Source organism: Ranitomeya imitator, chromosome 5 (genome assembly GCF_032444005.1).
Source record: "Ranitomeya imitator isolate aRanImi1 chromosome 5, aRanImi1.pri, whole genome shotgun sequence".
Taxonomy (NCBI): Eukaryota; Metazoa; Chordata; class Amphibia; order Anura; family Dendrobatidae; genus Ranitomeya; species Ranitomeya imitator.
In genome coordinates, this window is record NC_091286.1 from 661,373,662 (window position 1) to 661,395,977 (window position 22,316).

Genomic DNA, 22,316 nt, shown 5'->3' on the forward strand with positions numbered 1-22,316 from the left:
GAGCATGCCGAAGTCTCTCGGCAGCACCTGAGCATGCTCAGATAACAGCTTATCCCAGCACGTTCGCTCATCACTTTTGCCAGCCATTGCCTCTGACCTACCATTCCAGCGTCAATGAACTGTATCATCATGTGCTCGCTCGCGAAACCGTTTCTTGATGTTTATATTTTTTGAGGCAAAACATATAAAATTTTGGATTTCAGCATTTTCTCCACAGCTTTTTGCTTCTTATTGAAAATGACATGAAGGATTTTGCATTCTGTTCCTCTACCGAGCCGAGCACAGGAAGGACGGGGAGGAGATAAACAAATTGGGAGGATGCCCCAGCGAGCCGAACAAATCCCCTGTCCTGTCACCCTCCGCGGACAGTGAGGCCAGGTGCCTGCGGGCCGAGGATGTGGCTTTCATTAGACCCGTCAGTTACAGCAGACGGCAGCTGACTGAATTATGCAAAGTCCGCGCCATGTCTCCTGCCGCCGGCCGCCTGTCCTGTCCTGTCTGTGGTTTGGGCTTCATAGAAGCTGAGGTGTGCAGCGCTCGCCCATGTCACCGCTACAGAAGGTAACGCACCTTCATGGCATCTGAGGTTTACTGTGATGACAAGTGAGACATTATGTGGGCTAGGAAAGGGCATTACATAGGGAATTATTATAAAAGGTATTTTTTTTTATTTTCAATGTCATTGTTTGTTTTTAATTTAACAATGGCCATTACGTCTAAAACTAGTCTCACACTTCCTGCTCTACTGAAGTCTTTTCTCTAGTTTCATTATCATCACTAAAAGGTAACTCCTCCTCTATATACAGTAGATAACACAGGATCCACCATTCACAATAGGTGATGTCACAGCTCACCTCCTCCTCCTGTACAATGACTGATAACACCTCTATATACAGTAGATAACACAGGATCCACCATTCACAATAGGGGATGTCACAGCTCACCACCTCCTCCTGTAGAATAACTGATAGCACCTCTATATACAGTAGATAACAGGATCCACCATTCACAATAGGTGGTCACAGCTCACCTCCTCCTCCTGTACAATGACTGATAACACCTCTATATACAGTAGATAACACAGGATCCACCATTCTCAATAGGGGATGTCACAGCTCACATCCTCCTCCTGTACAATGACTGATAACACCTCTATATACAGTAGATAACACAGGATCCACCATTCACAATAGGTGATGCCACAGCTCACCTCCTCCTCCTGTACAATGATTGATAACACCTCTATATACAGTAGATAACACAGCACCCACCATTCACAATAGGTGATGTCACAGCTTACCTCCTCCTCCTGTACAATGACTGATAACACCTCTATATACAGTAGATAACACAGGACCCACCATTCACAATAGGTGATGTCACAGCTCACCTCCTGTACAATGACTGATAACAACTCTATATACAGTAGATAACACAGGATCTACCATTCACAATAGGCAATGTCACAGCTCACCTCCCCCTCCTGTAGAATAACTGATAGCACCTCTATATACAGTAGATAACAGAATTCACCATTCACAATAGGTGATATCACAGCTCTCCTCCTCCTCCTGTACAATGACTGATAACACCTCTATATACAGTAGCTATCACAGGGTCCACCATACACAATAGGTGATGTCACAGCTCACCTCCTCTTCTGTACAATGACTGGTAACACCTCTATATACAGTAGATAACACAGGATCTACCATTCACAATAGGGGATGTCACAGCTGACCTCCCCCTCCTGTAGAATAACTGATAGCACCTCTATATACAGTAGATACCAGGATCCACCATTCACAATAGGTGATATCACAGCTCTCCTCCTCCTCCTGTACAATGACTGATAACACCTCTATATACAGTAGATAACACAGGATCTGCCATTCACAATAGGGGATGTCACAGCTCACTACCTCCTCCTGTAGAATAACTGATAGCACCTCTATATACAGTAGATAACAGGATCCACCATTCACAATAGGTGGTCACAGCTCACCACCTCCTGTACAGTGACTGATAACGCCTCTATATACAGTAGATAACACAGGATCTACCATTCACAATAGGGGATGTCACAGCTCACCTCCCCCTCCTGTAGAATAACTGATAGCACCTCTATATACAGTAGATACCAGGATCCACCATTCACAATAGGTGATGTCATAGCTCACCTCCTCCTCCTGTACAATGACTGATAACACCTCTATATAGAGTAGATAACACAGGATCTACCATTCACAAAAAGGAATGTCACAGCTCACCACCTCCTCCTGTACAATGACTGATAACACCTCTATATAGAGTAGATAACACAGGATCCTCCATACACAATAGGTGATGTCACAGCTCACCTCCTCCTGTACAATGACTGATAACACCTCTATATACAGTAGATAACACAGGATCCACTATTCACAATAGGTGATATCACAGCTCACCTCCTCCTCCTGTATAATGTCTGATATCACCTCTATATACAGTAGATAACACAGGATCCACCATTCACAATAGGTGATGTCACAGCTCACCTCCTCCTCCTGTACAATGACTGATAACACCTCTATATACAGTAGATAACACAGGATCCACCATTCACAATAGGTGATGTCACAGCTCACCTCCTCCTCCTGTACAATGACTGATAACAAATTATTATTTGGGCTCCAAGGGTTTTCCAAGAGTTTGAGAGGTAGTTTTTAGGAAAATTTTGATGAAGAACTTCCCCAGAGACCTGGTTACATAGGGAGGTGAGTATATTGAGTAAGGCTCTGTCCAGTGAGGTCAATTTGATGTTGGTGGATGGGCTCATGCACATTTGACCAAAAGTGCTAGTTAAATATCTCACATTTTTACATATGTATAATTAGCAGAATTCATGTGTTCATTAACCCTCTACCCCCAAAGCTTGTTTTCACTTTCCCGACCAGGTGAAATTTTTTTATTCTGACCAGTATCACTTTGTGACAATAACTCTGAAACGCTTAAACATATCCCTGTGGTTCTGAAAATGTTTTATGGTGACATATTGTACGTCATGTTAATGGTCAATATATTTGTTTGCGTTTGTTTATAAAAAATATTTCACAAATTTGAGGAAAAAAAATGAAAATTTCACAATTTTTCAAATCTTAATTTTTTATGCCCATAAACCAGATGGCTATATCTCACAAAATAGGTAATAAATGACATTTCCCATTTTTCATTGTTCCACCAAAATTTGCAAAACCAATTTTCTTTTAGGAAGGGCTTATGTGACAGAAAATACCCTGGAGTGACACCATTTTAAAATCTGCATCCCTCAGAGTGCTCAAAACCGCATTCAAGAAGTTTATTAAGCCTTTAGGTGTCTCACAGAAATTAAAGCAATATGGAAGGAAAAAATGAAAATTTAAGTTTTTCACACTCAAATGTAGCTTTGGCCCCACATTTTTCATTTTCACAAAGGTAAGTAGAGAAAATATACACCAGCATTTGTTACGCCATTTCTTCTGAGTACGCTGATACCCCATATGTGGTGGAATAATATGGTCTGGGCACAGGGCAGGAAGTAAAGGACCACCATTTGACTTTTGGAGCTAAAAATTGTCTGGAATCGATTGTGATGCAATGTCGCTTTTGCAGAGCTCATGATGTGCCTAAACTGTGGAAGCCTCCCACAAGTGACCCCATTTTGGAAGCTACACCCCTCAAGGAACTTATCTATATGTGTTGTAAGCACCTTGAACCCACAGATGCCTCACAGAATTTTATAATGTTGAGCTGTGAAAATGAAACATTACATTTTTCCACAAAAAAAATTTTGCTTTAGCCCCAATTTTTTCATTTTTACAAAGGTAATAGAAGAAAGAGGACCCCAGAATTTGTTGTGCATTTTTTCCTCTGTACGCCAATACCCCATATGTGGTGTGAAACAACTGTTTGGGCGTACTCCTCAACTCCAAAAGGAAGGAGTGATGATTTTCAGGGCAAACTCTGATGGAAGGGTTCACTGGCGTCATCTTACGTTTGAAGAGCTCTTGAGGTGCCGAAACAGGGAGACCCCAGCCCCCACAAGTGACCCCATTTTGGAAACTACAGTGCTCAATGAATTCATCTAGGGGCATAGTTATAATAATGATGATAATAATGTTTGTGGTTTTACTGGTGTATGAATTAATTGACTTTTTAGTACGCTTTGTAGCAATCTTCAATGCAAAGGCCAGCTTTCTCAGGGCAGATTTCACTGTGGTAAATTGCGTTATTTCGCATTCCCTTTTTGCAGAAAACTCTCCACCTTTTCTGTGTTCTTCCCTTCCTCATACTTGGGGAACTTCACTGGGGAAATTTTGCCCTGGTACAATACGGGCACCATCAGTTTCAGAAGTACTAGGACCCTTACCGCCAAACATTAGGGCCTTGATGACTACCTCCAGAAACTTTAGAAGCTCACTGTATCGCCTGCACATCGAAACAGCATAAAAGCATTGTACAGTGCCAATAATATGGATTGAGGACCCGATCTGAGAGATCTACTCCCACCATGTACTTATTATAATCCAGGATACAATCTGGTTGTTGCGGTACCTTGGACAGTGACAAGGGAGCAGTTGTCACGGTTAGGGTTGAGCGAAACGGATCGTTCATTTTCAAAAGTCGCCGACTTTTGGCAAAGTCGGGTTTCATGAAACCCGACCCGATCCCTGTGTGGGGTCGGCCATGCGGTACGCGACTTTCGCGCCAAAGTCGCGTTTCGTATGACGCGCTTGGCGCCATTTTTTTCAGCCAATGAAGGGGCGTGGGCAGAGTGATGACATAGGTCTTAGGGGCGTGGACGCCTATCGCCATGTTGTCGCTTGTGCGCTGTAGCGATTTGCACTGTGTAACACCAGCTTTTCAGTTCAGGGACGGACGGAGGGGAGAGAGAGAGAAAAAAAAAAAATTTCCCATTGGCTTTGCATTGGGTTTCGTGTTTCGGTCGATCCTCGACTTTTCGCCATAATCGGCCGATTTCACTCGACTCGACTTTTGAGATAGTCGGGTTTCGCGAAACCCGGCTCGACCCTAAAAAAGTCAAGGTCGCTCAACCCTAGTCACGGTGTAAGATGGTCAAGATAAGGTTATCCCTTTTGTCCTTATACTTGACCACCAGCATGTTGTCACTACATTGGGCTCTGGTCTCACCCTTCCTAAACAGTTGCCCAATTAGCGGCTTACAGAGGCCTCGCTGATTTTTTTCACATGGTGCCGCATTCAACTGTACCTCTGACAGAGTTTTCAGGGGGTGAAGTCCATATGGAATCAGTTGTGGAATGGGTTGCCCAGGTCCTAGGGCGCCTTGCTGGGAGTCACTCCTCATTAGATGAGGAGGGAGAGGAATGTGGAATCTTCCTCACTGCCTGAATCCATGTCGGAGGCAAAAAATTGTTTGCCTCCTCTGCTGAAAAGCGTCTTCTTGACGACTGGGCCATTTTTATTTTGTTGTTCTAAATACTGGGGATGTTTATGTAATTGGGGCTTTTATACATGTGTAGAAATCATAGGAATGCGGGATGTTGTCACAGACAGTAGGCAGATCAAAATTTAACAGTTTTATTTAACAGTAAACACACTCCACGCAGGGAGTGATAGATTGCAGGGAAGCGATAGGGAATGGGGCAGAACTGGGAGAGTGGCAGGGTAGGTGAGGGACGAACGATAGTTCAGTAACTAGAGAGGTGAAACTTATCAGACTGTAGTCGTCTTGTGTGCAGTGTCTCAGGGTTCCAACGGTGGCACCGACCGTACCGGCACGTGATGTCTCGATGAAGTCTGTGACAAACGGGGATCCAACGGTGGCACCGACCGAATCGGCACGTGATGTCTCGATGAAGTCTGTGACAAATGGGGATCCAACGGTGGCACCAACCGCACCGGCACGTGATGTCTCGATGAAGTCTGTGACAAACGGGGATCCAACGGTCGCACCGACAGCAGCGGCACGTGATGTCTCGATGAAGTCTGTGACAAACGGGGATCCAACGGTGGCACCGACCGAATCGGCACGTGATGTCTCGATGAAGTCTGTGACAAACGGGGATCCAACAGTGGCACCGACCGAATCGGCACGTGATGTCTCGATGAAGTCTGTGACAAACGGGGATCCAACGGTGGCACCGACCGAAACGGCACGTGATGTCTCGATGAAGTCTGTGACAAACGGGGATCCAACGGTGGCACCGACCGAATCGGCACGTGATGTCTCGATGAAGTCTGTGACAAACCGGGATCCAACTGTGGCACTGACAGCAGCGGCACGTGATGTCTCGATGAAGTCTGTGACAAACGGTGGCACAGACAACAGCAGTGCACGGCATCTTGACGTAGTCTTTGAGGAGAGAGTAACTTTCCCGTGCCCACATGTGTCTGGCACTTTACTGAGTCCAACGTATGAAACCGCCGGAGCAAGACTTTGTTCCGCGGTGTACACTAATCCTGGGTAACAAAGCATGGGCCTAAACGCCTGTCTGTCACGGTGTTGCACACCCGATGCCGTCTCCGGCGTCAAGTCTGAGTCAGCTCCAGGCTCGGAGGATGGCGGGGGATTGCCGGTTAGTCATCCACCAGCGGTGGACCTGTGTGCATAAATACTGTCAAGTCGGTCTGTACAAATGGATCGCTCTGCCCTGTCTGCGGACACAGCACCTGACTCTCACCGCTCAGCTTTCCTGCCCAGACTCAGTCTACTCTCCCACGCGCAGCCCTATTTATATCAGTGCCGCCTACTACAGTCACATGCAAGGGTTGGTCCTGTACTGAAAGTCTTCCCCCCTGCAACATGGGAGACATCCCTGGCTGTTCTGAAGCCAGCGTGAGCAAGGTACTCCCGTACTGGTTCTTCCTCTTACACATGTTTTGTGTTGGGCATATATAATAGTTAAGTAAAGAAAAAAAAAAGTAGAGAAGTAAGTAACATTTAGAAGAAACACTTAAAATTAGTAGAAGTAAAAAAAAAAAAAAAAATTGTATAAATAATTACAGTGGCGTTTACAACACTATTATCCTACCTATAAAACAGCTCTGAACTATTTGTTTTCTGCAAAAAAAAAAAAAAAACTGATGTAACTGATACTAGTCCATCCACTCACCCACCTATAAAGCTTCTAGGTACTATATTGTTTTTTTCTACAAAAAATTGGACATCGCTAAGGCTGGTTTCACACATGCGTTTTAAAACACATGCGTTTTAAAAAAAAGCATGGTGAAAAAACGCATGTAAACGCGTGCAAACGCTGCGTTTTTTAGACGCATGCATTTTTGCATGTGGTGAAAAATACGCTGCGTTTTGACGCGTTTACATGCGTTTTTTCATGCGTTTGCGTTTTTTAAACGCATGATGAGAAGTGTGTGACAGCTGCCAATCATCAAAATCAAGTTAAAAACCCACTATAAACAAATAGCTAGGGTTAGGGGTAGGGATCCTAACCCTAAAGGAATCCTAACCCTACCCCTAACCCTAGGGATCCTAACCCTAAAGGGATCCTAACCCTAACCCTAACGGGATCCTAACCGTAACCCTAACCCTAACGGGATCCCAACCCTACCCCTAACCCTAGGGATCCTAACCCTAACCCTAAAGGGATCCTAACCCTTAGGGTTAGGGGTAGGGTTAGGGTTAGGATCCCTAGGGTTAGGGGTAGGCTTAGGGTTAGGATCCCTTTAGGGTTAGGGTTAGGATCCCTTTAGGGTTAGGATCCCTTTATCACCTTTATGGTGGGGGGTGGCATATCAGTGTGTTTTCTGTGTTTTTTTCTATAAAAACGCATGCGTTTTTAACGCAACCAAACGCATGTGCTTAAAAACGCATGTGTTTACATAGACCGCAATAGTTTTTTTTGCCGCAAAAAAAGCATGCGGTTTTTTGGCGGCAAAAAAACGCCGCTAAAAATTACTACATGTTGCATTTCTGCAACACAACGCATGCATAGAAAAGACGCATGCGGTTGCAAAAAGGGGCAAAACGCATGGAGAAGAACGCATGTGTTTTTAATGTTAAGTATAGGAAAAAAAAACGCATGCGTTTTTTTTTGCGCAAAAAACGCAAATGTGAAACCAGCCTAACACTGTGAAGTCCGCTACTGCCACCACCGTTTTTTTTTTTTTTTTTTTTAATTTTTTAAAAAATTTAAAAAAATTTTAAACTTTGACAAAATACTGTGATTGGCTGGCTGGTGAGAATTGACCCAAATTAATGAAAAAAATAATAATTGAGAATTAATAAAAGTCGCTCTTTATCCATCTGCTAAAACATCTGGAAAAGCAAAGTTGTTGAATGTAAATGAGGAGAGATGAAAAAAAGGAAAGTAGAAAATGGCACAAAACTAAGCAACAAAAAGCAAATGACTCCAGAAAACTGTAGAGGCAGCAGTGATGAATCAGGGCTGTGATGTCCATGTAGTGACCGCCATGCTGTGTGCGAGGTCAGGAGACGCCGTCCATGCCGCTTCCTCTCATTTACATGGGTGAACAGTCGGCACAGCCCGTGTCCTGCCTCTGTCTGTATCGAGGACGGCAAAAGACTCTCAGGAGATTTTCCTTTTTACTCCGAGACAAAACTTTTCTGCATGTGACCCCAAGTTACTTGGTGTTTTCCCAGTCTGAGACCCAGACACAACAACTGTCATGATGTGACTTCTGCTGAGCGCGCCGTGGGAAAGAGGAATAGAGGAAGCCTTATTAGTGCTAACGAGCGGCTCGCTGTCTGACCGACACGTTTCACTTCACCATCCTCTTTTCTCACTTGCTGCACAATCATTTCATAAATGTCAAAGATTTTTCAAGTATAATTTACATCATGAAACCACTCATAAGGCCTCATTCACACGTCAGTATGTTAGCATCAGTGTTTGTATGGCAGGGAGTGGAATTTATAAAGAAAAACAACATTTGAAAGATTGACACATGTTACTATGTTTTGGAGACACTTCTGGTTTTGGCATATAAAAACGGATGTGTGAATGAAGCCTAATATTTTTTTTACTTCATAAGATTCATTCACATGCTAGACTTAACATATGCAAAATGTTTATTATAGCAAGTGTGCGTAATTACAGTACTTTAATACTGCCCCATGGTCAAAAATGTAGCTACTATAATACTGACCCTATGTACAAGAATATAATTACTCTAATAATGCCCCTATGTACAAGAATATAACCACTCTAATACTGCTCCTATGTACATGAATATAACTACTATAATACTGCTCCTATGTACAAGAATATAACTACTATAATACTCTCCCTATGTACAAGAATATAACTACTCTAATACTGCTCCTATGTACATGAATATAACTACTATAATACTGCTCCTATGTACAAGAATATAACTACTATAATACTCTCCCTATGTACAAGAATATAACTACTATAATACTGCTCCTATGTACAATAATATAACTGCTATAATACTGCCCCTATGTACAAGAATATAACTACTGTAATACTGCTCCTATGTACAAGAATATAACTACTATAATACTGCCCCTCTGTACAAGAATATAACTGCTATAATACTGCCCCTATGTACAAGAATATGACTAGTATAATACTGCCCCTATGTACAGGAATATAACTACTATAATACTACCCCTATGTACAAGAATATAACTACTATAATACTGCTCCTATGTACAAGAATATAACTGCTATAATACTGCTCCTATGTACAAGAATATAACTACTACTAGATTGTGGCCCGATTCTAACGCATCGGGTATTCTAGAATATGCATGTCCCCGTAGTATATGGACAATGATGATTCCAGAATTCACGGCAGACTGTGCCCGTCGCTGATTGGTCGAAGCAACCATTATGACATCATCGTCGCCATGGCAACCATTATGACATCATCGTCGCTGTGCCCGTTGCTGATTGGTCGAGGCCAATCTTGGCCTCGACCAATCAGAGACGCGGGATGTCTACGTCCTTTATGACATCATCGTCGCTGTGCTCGTCGCTGATTGGTCGAGGCCTGGCGGCCTCGACCAATCAGAGACGCGGGATTTCTACGTCGATGCTGTGCCGGTCTCTGATTGGTCGAGGCCTGGCGGCATCGACCAATCAGAGAGCCGGGATTTCCAGGACAGAAAGACAGACAGACAGACGGAAAAACCCTTAGACAATTATATATATAGATAATACTGCTCCTATGTACAAGAATATAACTACTATAATACTGCTCCTATATACAAGAATATAACTACTATAATACTGCTCCTATGTACAAGAATATAACTACTATAATACTGCTCCTATGTACAAGAATATAACTACTATAATACTGCTCCTATGTACAAGAATATAACTACTATAATACTTCTCCCTATGGGGACCATCGCCCGACCGCCCCCCCCTACCTCTGTGTAGTGGTAAGTGCTAGCACCCTTTTTCCACCACCATACTTAATGGCATTACTATAGAATCCCACTGCTTTGGGGTGACCTTGGTTGGATAGTGTAGGTGCTTTTTCTTATGCATACCATTACAAGGGTATTTACATCTGGGGGAGTGGGGGGATGGGCGCTTTTCCAGCATTCCTGGGACATTCATCCTGTGCTCTAGTCATTCGATAATGTAACATTTTGATATGTTTTTGTATTATTTATGGCAATTAAAGTTTGTTTTATAAATCATTGCTCTGAATTGCTCTCCTTTTGGCATCCTATGTACAAGAATATAACTATCTATAATATTGCTCCTAGGTACAATAATATAACTGCTATAATACTGCTCCTATGTACAAGAATATAACTACTATAATACTTCTCCCTATGTACAAGAATATAACTACTATAATACTTCTCCCTATGTACAAGAATATGACTACTATAATACTGCCTGTTATGATCTGGTGGCCTTGGAGCAGCATGAGACGGACTCTGGAGAAGGTGGTCCCTGTACTGACAGCAAACCCTGAACCTAGCAGCGCAACTAGAAGTAGCCGTGGGATGTACCGAACACTCCCTAGACCCCTCGGCACAGCCTCAGAACTAACTTCCCCTAAAGACAGAAACAGGAAACCTATCTTGCCTCAGAGAAAATCCCCAAAGGATAGATAGCCCCCCACAAATATTGACTGTGAGAGGAGAGGGAAATAACATACGCAGACATGAAATCAGAATTTAGCATAGGAGGCCATACTAGCTAAAAAGAAAGAATAGAACAGAGTACTATGCGGTCAGTAAAAAACACTAGAAAATATCCACCACAGAAAATACAAATTACAACATCTGACTAAAGACATGGCGGGTATATCTGCATCTCCAGAGACACAGCTTGGCTGCAAAAAATCCTTCACAGACAAAGCTGGACAAGATAAACATGAAAATGCACAGAACTATAAGGTCCACAGCAGGTGGACAGCAAAAGCAAAGCCAGGACTTATCTTTGTATAAAAGCACAGCAAACTGGAGAGACCAGCAGGGAAGTGAATCCTCCAAAAACAATGGACAACTGGCAGGGACTAAAGAGTCCTGCAAAGCTATATACCCCAGTCAGTCTTGCAATTAGTAGATACACCTGTCCAATCCTGCAGGCACAACTGCATTACCCTCTACAACCACCGGAGGGAGCCCAAAAGCTGAATTCACAACAACTGCCCCTATGTACAGGAATATAACTACTATAATACTTCTCCCTATGTACAAGAATATAGCTACTATAATACTTCTCCCTATGTACAAGAATATAACTACTATAATACTGCCCCCTATGTACAAGAATATAACTACTATAATACTGCTCCTATGTACAAGAATATAACTACTATAATACTGCTCCTATGTACAAGAATATAACTACTATAATAATGCCCCCTGACGAAGGCTGTGCCGAAACGCGCGTTGGGGTGACGTGGGCTATTCTGGCTACCCCCACCTTTATACCTCCCCGGTGGTTCCACACTGATACTTTGGTAAGATATGCCGGTACTTACTATTAGGTGTTTGTTACATGTGTCCGTATGGCCTATATGCTTGGCATTAATTTTGCCATCTAGAGGCTGTCCATTTTTCTCTGTGTGGTCCTGCCGGCTGTTTATATACTAAATGTGGGAGGATTCGTTACATGATGTATATTGGTTCTATTTGTGATATATTCTAGCCTCTGTGCCCATGTCCCGGTTTCTCTGTTTTGTTTGCACATATGGTTAGTGGGAATTCCCATTGATACACACATTTTCTATATATCTTCTGGCCTATTTGATCGCTTTGTGTTCTCTTGTTTCGTGTATCAAGAATATAACTACTATAATACTGCCCCCTATGTACAAGAATATAACTACTATAATTCTGCCCCCTATGTACAAGAATATAACTACTATAATGCTGCCCCTATATACAAGAATATAACTACTATAATACTGCCCCCTATGTACAAGTATATAACTACTATAATGCTGCCCCTATATACAAGAATATAACTACCATAATACTGCCCCCTATATACAAGAATACAACTACTATAATACTGCCCCCTATGTACAAGAATATAACTACTATAATACTGCCCCATGTACACGAATATAACTGCTATAATACTGCTCCTATGTACAAGAATATAACTACTATAATACTGCCTCCTATGTACAAGAATATAACTACTATAATACTGCCTCTATGTGCAAGAATATAACTACTATAATACTGCTCCTATGTACACGAATATAACTACTATAATACTGCTCCTATGTACAAGAATATAACTACTATAATACTGCTCCTATGTACAAGAATATAACTACTATAGTACTGCCCCTATGTACAAGAATATAACTACTATAATACTGCCCCCTATGTACAAGAATATAACTACTATAATACTGCCCCCTATGTACAAGTATATAACTACTATAATGCTGCCCCTATATACAAGAATATAACTACCATAATACTGCCCCCTATATACAAGAATACAACTACTATAATACTGCCCCCTATGTACAAGAATATAACTACTATAATACTGCCCCATGTACACGAATATAACTGCTATAATACTGCTCCTATGTACAAGAATATAACTACTATAATACTGCCTCCTATGTACAAGAATATAACTACTATAATACTGCCTCTATGTGCAAGAATATAACTACTATAATACTGCTCCTATGTACAAGAATATAACTACTATAGTACTGCCCCTATGTACAAGAATATAACTACTATAATACTGCCCCTATGTACAAGAATATAACTACTATAATACTGCTCCTATGTGCAAGAATATAACTACTATAGTACTGCCCCTATGTACAAGAATATAACTACTATAGTACTGCCCCCATGTACAAGAATATAACTACTATAATACTGCTCCTATGTACAAGAATATAACTACTATAATACTGCTCCTATGTACAAGAATATAACTACTATAGTACTGCCCCTATGTACAAGAATATAACTACTATAGTACTGCCCCTATGTACAAGAATATAACTACTATAATACTGCCCCTATGTACAAGAATATAACTACTATAATACTGCTCCTATGTGCAAGAATATAACTTCTATAATACTGCCCCTATGTACAAGAATATAACTACTATAGTACTGCCCCTATGTACAAGAATATAACTACTATAATACTGCCCCTATGTACAATAATATAACTACTATAGTACTGCCCCTATGTACAAGAATATAACTACTATAATACTGCCCCTAGGTACAAGAATATAACTACTATAATACTGCCCCTATGTACAAGAATATAACTACTATAATACTGCCCCTATGTACAAGAATATAACTACTATAATACTGCCCCTATGTACAAGAATATAACTACTATAATACTGCCCCTATGTACAAGAATATAACTACTATAATACTGCCCCTATGAAGAAGAATATAACTACTATAATACTGCCCCTATGTACAAGAATATAACTACTATAATACTGCCCCTATGTACAAGAATATAACTACTATAATACTGCCCCTATGTACAAGAATATAACTACTATAATACTGCCCCTATGAAGAAGAATATAACTACTATAATACTGCCCCTATGTACAAGAATATAACTACTATAATACTGCCCCTATGTACAAGAATATAACTGCTATAATACTGCCCCTATGTACAAGAATATAACTACTATAATACTGCCCCTATGTACAAGAATATAACTGCTATAATAGTACATCAGATAGTAAAATATTCAGTTTACACTTCACTTTAAACTGAGGGCGTTTGATTCATGTACATGGTATCGGGACGGTGCAAACTGCTGAATAGTGAAAAAGAAATGACTTTATTTCCTATGAAAACAAACGATGTAACATTTTGATGTTTAAATCAACAGGGAAGAATCTGACATGGAGGCTTGATATTTTCTCTTTTATTTGGCACAATCTATTCATTAGTGGCAGCTCCACGTTCCGACACATAATAGTGAATGAAGGTCTTTCTGAGGCATCTTCCTGTTTGTATTGGTTTAATTACATAACTAGGTAGAGAAAGAAAATGGAATCTCTGCCTTTTAATAAATAATCGGACCACTGACCTTTAACGGCTCATTTAGGCAATATTAATAAATATCCAAGTGGAAATTGGATGAACATCTGTTTCTGAACTGGCATCTGAATGTTTTTTTTCGAAATCTTCTGTTGCACTGAAGGCGTCTGAATCTTTGCCCATTTTACGGCACAGAGTAATACTGTACTTTTAGTCCCTTCTGGTGGCTCAGCAATGGGAAGTAATCTCGTGTAATCTGGGGGTTCCTTCTTAACTGATCTCTGTGGAAAGCTCCGCACTAAGGGACTCTACTATTCCCCTAATTATATTTACAGTTTTCACTAATGCGATGCACAAGGACATATTCTTTGACTACAGCTACCACCTGGGGCTCATGTACTGTACATATCAGTTTTGTACATGGACGATATTGATCCGAATGTCGCATCAAACTCGGCAATAAAAATCTGAGTCCATGAAAGATTCATACAGCAGTCGGATGCAATCTGATTGTTGTCCATTTTTCACTGACTGACTGGAAAAGAAAAGTTTCTCCACCTTCTTTCTCATTAGAGAAAAACTGTCGGCACTCTTGTCGGCACTCTTGTCGGCACTCTTGTCGGCACTCTTGTCGGCACTCTTGTCGGCACTCTTGTCGGAACTCGGACCCATTTTCTCGTACAATAAAATCCCTTACATGTGCGTGAGCCCTTAGGTTTAGGTCACATGGCAGTCTGCTTTCTCTGGCCGATTGTGCTAATGACACTCAGATCAAACTCTGTCACTGTTTGATCTTCGTGTCACCTTAGGGTGATCCGATTCACTCATATGAGAGAATCGTATCATAGGTGTGGAGGAGATAGTAACATAGTTAGTAAGGCCGAAAAAAGACATTTGTCCATCCGGTTCAGCCTATATGCCATCATAATAAATCCCCAGATCTACGTCCTTCTACAGAACCTAATAATTGTATGATACAATATTGTTCTGCTCCAGGAAGACATCCAGGCCTCTCTTGAACCCCTCGACTGAGTTCGCCATCACCACCTCCTCAGGCAAGCAATTCCAGATTCTCACTGCCCTAACAGTAAAGAATCCTCTTCTATGTTGGTGGAAAAACCTTCTCTCCTCCAGACGCAAAGAATGCCCCCTTGTGCCCGTCACCTTCCTTGGTATAAACAGATCCTCAGCGAGATATTTGTATTGTCCCCTTATATACTTATACATGGTTAATAGATCGCCCCTCAGTCGTCTTTTTTCTAGACTAAATAATCCTAATTTTGTCTTTCTGTTGGAAAGACGTACTACAAAAACAGAAAAAATGGATGTTTTGCATGATTATATGTAAAAATTATGTAGCACATTGTGGTTGTCATGATCCAGTCCCGGGTTTGTTTCTGATTATTCTCTCCCTGGCATGGTCATGCGTTGATTAATCTTCCTTGCCTCGTTTTGGGATCTGTCTGGCTATTTCAGTCCTCTGTTACCTGCTAGCAGTGTCAGTTATAACTCCTGTCTCTGGCTTGAGCAGCTGACCCGTTATACCCTGATTTGTCCTATGCCCGTTTACCTAGGTCCCGTTCCTGTGTTACTGGTACTTCGTTCCCTCTCTGTTGCTGACCCGGCTTTTTCTGACTACACTTTCGCCACCCAGTGGCTTATGCCTGCTGCTCTGTGATTTCACTGTGAGTGTACCTGTTTTCCTTTACCCGCACCCATGGTAGAGGTTGTGTGCTACTGTGCTGCAGCAGGCATTAGAGTGGTGACTTTATTAAGTTTTGTGATATAAAATATTCCTATTTTGGAGCACTTGTGCAAAAATTAGCCCATGATCTTTGGTGAGGTTAGCCAGAAGGGATTATCACCAGTAATATTCTGACAGATGTATTGTTACTACGGTAAATGCGCTCTCAGATTTAATGTTTCACTCTTCGACAGCCCAACATGTGCCAAACTTCTGAAAAGGTGCACAATTCTTAAAGTTAGAGCAGGTTACTCTGACGAGCTTCACTTTATCACTAGGGTATAATATGCCAGCTTCATAAATCTGCCCCATTGCGGTGTAATTGATGAGGTGTGTCAAGGTGAGTATTCTCATAAGATTAATGGAGGTGCTGATATATTTTGACTGCTAAACTCACTCTGGTGGGTCTTCAGTAGATCTCCGCATCTGTTGGACATGACAAGCCCACTACTAGGGAATTCTGTTTTTCTCTATCATGTATGCAGAATCTGGAAAAAGAGTGCTGCTTCCAGTCTGATACAAAGAAACCAAACCAGGACCCGACGGCCCTCATAAGTCCATGTGGAGTCTGTCTGAGATCCGTGGTACCTCTGGTACAATGGATTCTTCAGAGTATTGTGGCTTCCATTAGTAATGAAAGCCAAAAATGCAGGAGTGAACATAGCCTCAAGGCTTTTTATTACTTTGCAGGTTTTTGTCACACTCTTGACGAAATTAAATTAACCCTGGAACTGGAACCTTAACTATAACTCTTAAAAGTAGAGAGGCCTGAGGCTCTGACCCAACTATAGTCCTGGAAAACCCCTAATCTGTCCTCTACCCCAACCCATGTGGCATGGGACAGAAATGAAGAGTAAATCAGACACAAAGACAAAAGCGGGATAACCAAAAACCTCTATCATACAAATGGACTAATCAGCAATAGGGAGGAGGATATGGACAGGGAGGAATAAACTAAAAGGGAATAGGGACCAGTAAATGAACATATCCAACTGCAAGCTATAGAACACCACAACTCCAACTACTTCGCTTTAGCACACAGAACAGGCAGACGAATCTCCAATAGCCTCAACGAACTCCTAGTCAGCATGGCGTCTCCTAAGAGAAAGGAAGCAAAACTTTCACTGGCAAGACAGAGAAGGTCTGGCCAGATTTTACAGGGAAAGGTAATGACAGATAAGAAGCAGCTGAAATGGAGCTGCATGTTTCTGACCAGCATAGATATATGGTCGTTAGCCTCTTCAGCACCAAAGGAAACCAAATTAATTTATTATGGGATCCAAATACAAAGGCTAAATAGATGATCTGCAATTCACAATACACAATGATCTTCTACTCCCAGTTCTCCCAGGTTGGCGTGACACACTTTTGACAGTTTTCCATAAAAATATGCCCCAAAATCAACGAGTCAAGAAAAAAAATGATTTCCTCAAAGACTGAAATGCAATTTAACCCCATACCCCTAAAAAAAAAACTATACTTTTACCCTGGTGGTCGCCATGTAGCCTTTACACAGTCGGCCATTTGTGTTGTCATCTTGTTACATATGGCTGCTTCAGTCATTATCGCATTAGATGATGCATTGTGCAGAAACTTGTAAGGCAAGGGAGCCATGGTCATCCATGCGATTTGTGTGTTTTTTCTATTTTTTTACTGTTATTACATGTATTTACGGTTTTTACATGCTCTTTTGTTTATCCCATGGATATGAAAAGCACCAAATCATCAGCACTAAAACCAAACATTTTGATGTTGCTTTGCATTTGTTGATTTCCCCTTGTGTTAGTGCTGACTTTGTTGCACAGCAAATGCACAACGTGTGAACAAGCCCTTTAAACCTCTAACTTTTTGTTCCTTTTGCTTCTTTTTTTACCTTGAATACCCACTCCTCTCTAATGATTTAATTACCGTTTCATGATGTAGTGTTAATGCTGAACTCCGCAGCTGGGGAGCACATCTTGGTACAAAGTCAGTAACCAAAATATAATGATTGGAAACGGATGCGGTGTAGAAGTCTTTGCCTTTGTTTTTGCTAGATCCTCGTTCTAAGTGCAGAGGGCTTTGAAACCCTAAACGTTTCGTCCTTACTTTTCTTATTCTTTTATTCTACCCTAAATTGCACTAGTGCGTCTTTATTTTATTTGTTAAAGGGGGGAAAGATTAAAGGAGAATGGTTTGTGGAAGTTTATTTACTCAGGTCATGATTGCAGAGTGGTTAGCTAAAAAACAAGACCTTCCTGACGACGTTACCTGAGGTGACTTCCTATCTTCTAGGTTTCACAATGTTCTCGTGAAATTGTTTCCAGAACAGTCTGACCCTGTAGTAGTATTAGAACAAAACAGCTCTGCCACCTACTTGTAAGCTTAACATCTATGAACAAAAAAAAAATTTTCAACTCTTGCTGAAGACTGTCTGGTCGTTGGGACATTTTCATAGCAACAGATTACATGTTTTTGAGTAAGATGTTGGTTAACCAAAATGGTAAGCGGTAGAGCTTTCAAGGAGCAGTGTCATACGATCACAAGTGAAATCTTTAAGCCACAATGCATTTGACTATGGGTGACTGGGGTGCAGAGTCTAAGAAGTCCCTCAATGTTCATGCCACGATTCAACTGACGAGTGACCTGGAACCAGGGGGCACCTTACCTGGCCCTAACACTAGGGGGTGCCCTAGCTCGCCCTGTTCCCCGGGATACTTCAGATGACGAAGTTGCCCGGGCCTCCGCCCTTTCCTTATCTCCTAGAACAGCCCTTCGTCTTTACTCTTCCCCCACCCAGGGAAGAGAGGTGCTACTGTGTACCGCAGTACACCAACCCGACAGACAGGGTAACAAAGACAAGGGTTAACTGAAAACTCCACGCACTCAAAATACAGTATACACTCACATATAACAGGTATTCATCAGGGTGTATAGGGAGGGGGAAGAACGTAAAACTGGGAAGGATGAGGTATTTCCAAGCGTACAAACCAGACAATAGTCACTTATAAATTCCTCCAGCACTCCTTCACAATGCCAGCTACTCCCACTCCAAGATCATGTAGCTACTGCTAACTCTGGCAAGGACTTGGTAATAGAGCCCAGATTTTATAGGGAAAAGTAGTGGCTAACCAAGCACAGCTGAATGTAGGAGTCTTCCAATATAGCAGATTGACCTCTGTTTTGCTGGCATAAACATGTTTAATACACTGGAGAAGTGCTTCTCCGCGTAGTAGGAACAACCACACTCTGCGGTCTCCTTGCTCCGCTCCATTGCGGTAACCACATGACAGTGACATGGTGATAAGTGCTGTTGGGCTCTGGTGTGGACTACAGTCAAACTGAAGGTCATCACCAAGAGATCACTCAGAATGTGACAAGCCAGAAGACATATCTGGAAAATAATCGAGGAATAGCCAGGATTTAAGATGAAGCTTAAAATGGGCTGATATGAGACAAAAAAAGGACCAGGCCAAGGCTAGGATCTGGGCAGAAGACTAACACATAACTATATGTTCACACAGCGTTTCTTAATCAGCGGCATACCCGGTGACATTTTTGAGCAGAAGATGATTCAGGTAAACGCCAGACCCAATCTAATTTTAATGGGTTATTCCCATCTTGATAAATGGATGTTGTCGGATAGTGCTTGTAAACACAAGCAAGTTTGAAATTTATCTATTACATTTTTCAGCCGTTCGAGATTTTGACTCTTTTTCTTTGGTTTACAGCTAGTTGCTTTGCAGGCAGACCATCTCTACCATACAGTAGGATATGCGCTGTGCTTACAAGCTCTTTTCTATTGAGCTTGCAAGCACTATTTTGAAGCTGGCCATGAACGCTGGAGCACATTATTTCCAAATTCTGACCATCTTAAGCACAGTGCTTACAAGCTAGATGGCAGAGTTGGTCGGCCACCTCCGCAACGAGCTGTAATTGACTAAAAAGTTTAATAAGCAGTAAATTGAAAAAACAAATATTACTTTTACAAGTATTAACTGAGAATGTGCATATATGGAGATGGGAGTAGCTCTTTAATGAGTTGGTTTCTTTTGCAACCTGACGCAACTGCACAGAACTAGGCGTCGATAGCAGAGACTCTGCGCAGGGAGTAGGGAAGGAACAAATAGTGATGAGTGAACGTGCCCAGATGTGGTGTTATCCGAGTGACTTCAGCATACTTGAGTAATATGTTCGAGTCTCCGCGGCTGTTGGCCGCAACACATGCAGGGATTACCAAAGAAACCAGCAATTCCTACATAGGTTGCTGCTGTCTGACAGCCACGAGACGTGCAGCCGTGGGGAATCGAATATGTTGTTCAAGCATGACGAAGACTGTTGGATTACTCCTTATCCGAGCACGTTTGCTCATCACTAGCGCTCCATGCTTAATGGCGGGGTCTGTCATTTACATACACCTTCCCACCTGCTGATTTTCATCTATCTCCACCCTTCTTTGAGTCTTTGAAGCCAGAGCTGTCAGTCAAATAATGGCGGTGGAGATAGAGAGGAAACAAGTAGGTGGGAAGGCCCCATCATGAAGCATCGGTTGGCTTGAACAGTCATTCTGTGATGACCGAGTCTCTTAAAGTTTTGGAGGACCCATCTTTGCACTGAAATATACGACCTGTTATGTGTGCCATTTGTGAATCATTCGTAATGTATGTAAGGAAGTGATGAGCGAATATACTCGTTACTCGAGATTTCCCGAGCACGCTCAGGTGTCCTACGAGTATTTTTTAGTGCTCGGAGATTTTGTTTTTTTCGCGGCAGCTGGATGATTTACAGCTACTAGTCTGCTTGATTACATGTGGGGATTCCCTAGCAACCAGGCAACCCCCACATGTACTCAGCCTGGCTAGTAGCTGGAAATCATTCAGCTGCGGCGATGAAAACTAAATCTCTGAGCGCTAACAAATACTTGGAGGACCCCTGAGCGTGCTCGGGAAATTTCGAGTAACGAGTATATTCGCTCATCACTAATGTAAGGCTATGCTCACAAAGAGTGTTTTTCTTTTTTTTTTCTAGACTGTCAAAAGCAGTGAATTTTCCAGTGGAAACCACTCTAGGCATCGCTCCTTTAGGGAGTTTTTGGATGAGTTTTTAATTTCCTGACATCGTTTTGAAGAATTTTTGAAACCTTTTGAAAGAAATGTACAAGCAAAAGCAAAATGAGATTTAAGTAATCTCATTCACACAGTTTTTTTTATTCCCTGACTGAATTGGAAAACTGCTGTGTTTTTTTTTTAAAACTGCAGCATCTCACTTCTTTCAGTATTCTTTTAAGCGTATTTTTTACCCCTAGAAAGCAATGAGCAAGTGCGAAAACACAGAAAAAAATGCAGCAAATAACACAGGTATTTTACAGCTTTTTTATTTCCAAGAGTGCAGCGAAGACGCAAAGTGTGAACATGGCCTTTCAGAGCTCAAAAAAACTCTACATCTGCACTTTGCCAAAAGCGACTTTCCAGGCAGAAAAGAAGCTGTGAAATGGGACAATTAACCACATGACTGTCAAACCACAAGCCTGAGTGGACACATGGGATAGTTTCCAGAATTTCAACATTTGTTACCAGTAAACTAAGGCAGAAAACAATAAACTTCAGACTGAAAGAGGTTTTGGTTTTAAATTATTATTTTTTAAAATATAAAAAATTTTTTTGTTACTCTGTGGAAAAAAAATGATTAAAAGAGTAACAAAAATAATAAAATAAAATAATAAATATATATACATATACATACACACAGTATATCACTATATATATATATGTGTGTATAAATAATGTGTATGAAAAAGGTCCACATCTTGGACCGAAATGTTGCATATGGGCCATTAAACTGCATGTGAATCTTTATCTACTGGTATGCTGCCTTAATTTTTTGGGATTTATATACAGTGTACAATATATATATATATATATATATATATATATATATATATATATATATATATATATATATATATTGTGTGCGTATATATAGTTTTTAGTGCATATTTGAAGCATTGATTTTTTTATGCGTTAATGATTTGATTCAGCACTTACTGCCCCTTTGTAAGGCTCCCCACCCATGGAACCCTAGGACCATGTTCCCACCT

General features: G+C 41.4%; 1 protein-coding gene and 1 long non-coding RNA gene across 5 annotated transcripts in view; both read left to right on the forward strand.

The window, feature by feature from the left end:
• The window catches only part of SUPT3H (SPT3 homolog, SAGA and STAGA complex component), a 634,212-nt gene that overhangs the window by 307,290 nt on the left and 304,606 nt on the right, over positions 1 to 22,316 (forward strand). The window lies entirely within an intron of this gene.
• LOC138638708 (uncharacterized) lies at positions 323 to 21,836 on the forward strand. The gene is made up of 2 exons (XR_011312536.1): positions 323 to 561; positions 21,248 to 21,836. It is a non-coding gene; the product is annotated as an uncharacterized lncRNA (long non-coding RNA).